We start from the raw sequence: 6,077 nt of genomic DNA, 5'->3' as shown, positions 1-6,077 counted from the left end.
ACCCATCCATTACTGATAGAAGCTTATCACTTCTACATTTTGAATCTTCATATTATAAGGTATCAAACCAAATCTTTTAAGGGAAAAAGAAAATACATTGGTACTACATGCATTTTTTTGAAGGCTCATATAGTGTGACCCATTCTTCCACACCTAAGCAGTTACAGTGGCCTGTGTCATCGCAACTCAAGAAACTAAGCACGAACTTTGCCAAACAAGAGAAAATAGCAGCACCAAAAGTGGCCAGCAGTACAAGAATAAGTCCCACAAATACGCATGAAATGTTGAAAGTAATTAATACTCTGAAACCAAAAATGATTGCAGAAATGGATGATGCACCAGTGTCACCAATAAAAAAATCTGCCTCACTACCTTTGAAACCACTGGTTCATATTGCCAATACATCATTTAGTGAAGGTGTTTTCCTATGGAGGCTGAAAATTTCTAAGGTTACACCACTATTCAAAAATGAATATGCTTGTAAGACAGAAAACTACAGACATATATCCCTCCTTCAATCTTTTTCAAAAATCATTGAAAAACTGAAGAAAATCAAACTCTCAAACTACCTTGACACCTTCACTCTTCTGAATCGTAACCAGCATGGCTCTCATACAGGTTAGAACATAGAAACAACTACACAGGCCTATACCGAAGAGATTGTTAGGAATTTAGCCAATATCAAAAGTGTGGTAGGATTCAACCTAGAGCTTTCCAAGGCCTTTGATACAGTAAACCACCAAAGTCACCTTGACAAACCAGAGTCAGTAGGGATCAGAGGAATTGAGAGGAAATAGTTTGAATACTATCTCCAAGACAGAACTCAGGTTGTGAAGCTCATCTCATCTCATCTCAAAAAGTCAAAAAGTAAAGTGTGTATCAGATGCTAAGTGAAAGCAGGCATTCCACAGAGTATTATTTTTGTCTATATTAATGACATTAAAAGCCTCAATAATTGGTCCAAAATTATGTTATTTGTAGATGATACAAGAGTAATTATAACTAATGACAGAAAATCCTTATCTACTATAGCTGTGAAAGTTGTGAAGTGTGTGCAACAGTGAAGGCTTTTTGTACAATCAGTGACTAGTGTAAATACTTTATGAAATAAACACTGTAGCAGCTCAATCATGTTCAAATCTTCCTCAAAATTGTGCATGGGATGGAAACAAAAAAACACAGCTGTCAAACTGATCTTGTTGATGTGCCCCAAAATCCAGTTTTGTATTTGAAATGATGTAACTGTGAATGAGCCAAAATGAGAAAAGTTAAAAATATTGACTGGTACTATCACTAATTTGTTGTTGTCAAAATATATTCTGCTAAAATGATGTTAACTGTGTACAATGTATATGGTACAATCCATATAGAAAATTTTCATTAACTGATATTAAGAAGAATAAAGATCTTGTCTGCATGTGAGAAATGAGATACATTGTTTCTATACTTTACATAAAGTTTAAATGCCTTGTACAGAATAAGGTCTCATACACAGGAATTTGTGGCACAACTTGACTATAAGAAGGGATCAGTTAATAGGACACATTCTGAGGCATCAAGGGATCACCAGTTTAGTATTGGTAGGAAGCGTGGAGGGTAAAAATCGTAGAGGGAGACCAAGAGATGAATACACTAAGCAGATTCAGAGGGATGTAGGTTGCAGTAGGTACTGGGAGATGAAGAGGCTTGCACAGGGTAGAGTAGCATGGAGAGCTGCATCAATCCAGTCTCTGGACCGAAGATCACAACAGCATCATACAAGAGCTATCTTCTTCAACCTGATGAAGCAGAAGTAATTCCAGTCACAAATTCTGCATCCAAAACACACCAAACTCCCTCTACTACCCGCCTGCAAATAATTTTGCAAGTATGTAAGCCCATTATCATATCAAATAAAAACATTTCCCTGGGTTCTGCAACAGTTTACCCCATAATTAATTTTTTATATTAGTAATCCCATGTTCCAGCAAGGATTGGCCAGTTTTTTTCAAATACCCAACTATTGTTTTGTTTTTTAAAAACTGACCAGTTATAAAGGCATATTCCAAAATTTTAATCATATAAGCTTTTTATTGATGGACCAACCCTGTAGACTGAATTTCTCAGGCTATACATAAAAATAAAGATGCACTGAACTTGAGTTCTCTTTCTCCCTTTAAGCTGTAGTTCAGACCACGATTTTGGTTGTGGTTTAACTATGTTGACATTCCCAGTCCTGTGCAGTTGTACTGTGAAGTAATCATGGGAGGTGTTTTAAACACATACAATGATTATGGAAACTTGAAAACCTATAAGACTATGAAAATAGTATCGATCATAATAACGGTATGTGTTGTTACATGCACAGGCACTTAAAACTACCAACCAACAAATTTTTGAATAAGTTACAGTGATAAAAAGAAACACACAAAAGAAGGAATTGGGAATTACAACTTACATGCATAGCTTCATTTTAGCACAGAACACACACTTTGCACTGAATGTGAAAAATAAAAGAACTCAACAAGTTAGATAATTTAATCTCCAAAATTTATTAGCCACACCCAGAGAAACAGTAAGGGAGAGATAAAAATTGTTACTGCATGCATGTTTTGCCAAGCATTCACATTCTGAGAGACATAAACCACAAGTCCACTTCATGGAATGAGTACAACTCTCAAAACAAAACAAACCATTTATTTTGAACATGTGTGCACAACAGTTTTCATAAGTTAACATATTTCTCTGCAGGGCTCAGTAGTAGCATTATTCTGACAACAAATTGGTTGATTTTGATTTAGTCTCTGTGGCAATCCAGAGCCAGCTTTACAAAATGGCAGAGACATAATTCCCTTCCACACGCCAAGCTCAAGCAAACAAAGGACACTTTTTCCAGGTGCTTAGCGGATCCGATAATCGTCCTGTATAACCATTACTTGTGGCTAAGCAATATCTGATATGGTCTCTTCTCTGAAGAAGTTATTCAGGATAAACACTTGGCCAATAGTAACTGCCAGTATAGCAGTTGTTTACAAAACTGACCACCACATGATGTGTTCATTCAGGTATTCTGCTCGGCTGCGCAAGCAGTGGTGAGTTTGGCAGTATATAATTCTGTTCACTGCTTTTTGCTTTGTGAATTTCTACACAGGAAGATGCCATCTACAGGGGGAGTCATGAGTTTTTCCCCTGGTAGCTGGAGGTAATTCCTTGGGTTATTTGGAACAAAAAATGTAAGTACAGTAATGCAAACAGATCCATAATTAAGGAGCTACAACAGAGTTCCGAAACACACCACGATGTATGAAGCACTACTCTTGTGTTCATAGGACACACAATCAGTCTTAGTGCAGTGAGCGGTACATTTGCATAACAACCATGCTGTTGATACTGCAGTCACTGTTTACTGTTATTGTTAAGTGTACCAGGTGTACTGGTATGAAATGAGCGTTTTTTTGTGAAAATGAAACACTAATTTTGAATTGAAAAATAAAAACATTTTGTTCAAAGTACTGACCATTGCTTTCTATACATTTTGACCACCTTTCTGGCAATTTGTGGACACCACGCCAATATAAATGTTCCTCTTTTGAAGCAAACCAATCAGACACCCAATTTTCGACTTCTTCGTAGGAATGGAAGTGTTCCTCAACCAATGTATGTCCCATTGATGAAAACAAGTGGTAGTCGGAAGGGGGTAAGTCTGGTGAATACGGCGGGTGGGGTAGCAGCTCCCAGCCAAGTGTTTTTATTGTATCCTGAACCAGTTTTGCTTTGTGTGCAGGTGCATTGTCGTGTAAAACAATTACTTTGCCATGTCTCCTGGCCCATTCTGGTCTTTTTTCGACCAATGCATAGTTCAAATTGATCATTTGTTGTCTAGGGCGATTAGTAATCACAGTTTCACTGGGTTTTAGAAGCTCATGATACAGCACACCTTTCTGATCCCACCAAACACAGAGCACAGTCTTCTTGCGAATCGATCTTATTTTTCAGACGATGTTGATGGTTGTCCCGGATTAACCCATGATTTTTCCCATTTAGGATTCTTAAAATAAATCCATTTTTCATCGCCAGTAACAATTTGAAGCAAAATCGATTTTCTTTCATGTCTTTGAAGCAAAATTTGACAAATGGTTTATCGGTTTTCCATCTGTCTTTCATTCAATTCATGTGGCACCCATTTTCCACACTTTTGGATCTTTCCCATAGCTTTCAAATGGTCAGAAATGGTTTGTTCTGCAACATTTAGCATTGCTGCCATTTGCTTCTGACTCAAAGTATCATCTTCATCCAATACTGCTTGCAATGCGGCGTCTTCGAACTTTTTTAGTGGTCTTCCACGTTCTTCAATTCTTACATCAAAATCATTATTTCTGAACCGTTGAAACCATCTTTTGCATGTTGCTTCTGATAGAGCGTGATCACCATATGCCTCGACAAGCATTCGATGAGACTCTGCAGCACTTTTTTTCAAATAAAAAAAATTCATGCTTTCCACAAATCATCACTTTCTGGTACAAAATTCGACATTCTTAACACAATGAAATCATATGATGTTGTTTGTTCCATGACTTGATGTATACTAAATATCTATGACAGATGTCATACCAACCAAACAAAAAAAATTAAGGCTCGCTCACAACAAATGTTCCCTATCGACACATTTGTATCTTAATGCTCATTTCATACCGGTACACCAGGTACAGTACACTTAGTGATGCCGTACACATTTTCATCACAGAAGTATGGAGAGATGGTGTACATTTTGGGCTTTTGTGATGGTACTGCCAAAGCTGCTGTTGCTACATATCACCATCGATATCCTAATTGTAGGATTACGAGTGGCAAAACATTTAGTGGACAATATTGAACTGGTACTCTTCCCAGTATTCATATTCACTCTGAAAGGCGTAGTGATGTTCACGAAGAGGAAAACATTCTTAATCCAGTGGAGCGCAGTCCTCGTCCGAGTACAAGACGCTTAGCTACCCAACTGAACATTCCACAATCTAAGCTATGTACGATTCTTCGTGAGAATGGACTGTATCCTTTTCATATGCAGATAGTTCACTATTTAGAGCCACATGATTGTGCCAACCGTTTGCACTATTGTATCTGGTTAAATGGAAATCGCTTCATAATGTTCAGTGATGAGGCAACCTTTACAAGAGATGGCATCGACAACATGCATAACGTGCATGTCTGGGCAGACGAAAATCCCCACGCCATGGTAGTATCTCAGCTTGATCGCAGATTCAGTGACAATGTCTGGCGCGGTATTGTGTTTGACCAGTTACTGGGGCCGTTTATTCTCTCCGTCAGATGTACGGTAACTTTTTACAAGAAGACTTACCAAAGTGTTATAACCTTTAATCACTATTAAATTGTGTGGATATACAAAAGTAGAAACACTAGCGGGTTACATGCTATTAACTCCGTATCTGTCATTCGACTGCCGTGCTGTGACATGCGGCCGGCGCCGTTCATAGCCAGGTGGCGCTCCCGCGCTCGGCCGAGCTGCGGAGCGCCTCTATCGCCGTGTTCGTGTACTGACGTAGCGGCGCTTTTAAATCTCGTGGCACTGTCACAACACAAAGCTTCTTGAAGATATTCCTCTGGAAACGAGACGCCACATGTACGTCCAACATGATGGGGCACCTGCACACTTCCACCATGTGTTAACACCTTATCTTAATCAACAATTCCCACATCGATGGATAGGTCACGGGGGCCCTATCAACTGGCTTGCCAGATCCCCAGATTTAACACCCCTAGATTACTACATCTGGGGGTGGGTGAAAGACATGGTGGAAACACAAGAAGAATTGTGATTCTTGAAGTTTTCCCAGTGTATTGAATGTGTGATGAGATTTCGGGATTGCAGCTGGATCATGTTGACTTTTTGCCACGATATTTCGGGTGGCAATCGTCCAGCCGTCTTCAGGTGAGTGTCCATCGATGGAGACTGCAAGTTCCCGGAGTCAACTTTATAGCAAAAAATTGGCGCGAAAATGCATGCACATCGGCCTCCGTCACAGGAGCATCCTCTATCGAAATCCGTGCCCTCTGGAGCTACTGCTCTATCTGTGGCACAG

Source organism: Schistocerca piceifrons, chromosome 10 (genome assembly GCF_021461385.2).
Source record: "Schistocerca piceifrons isolate TAMUIC-IGC-003096 chromosome 10, iqSchPice1.1, whole genome shotgun sequence".
In the NCBI taxonomy this organism is placed as follows: domain Eukaryota; kingdom Metazoa; phylum Arthropoda; class Insecta; order Orthoptera; family Acrididae; genus Schistocerca; species Schistocerca piceifrons.
Note: the sequence above shows the minus strand (reverse complement) of the source record.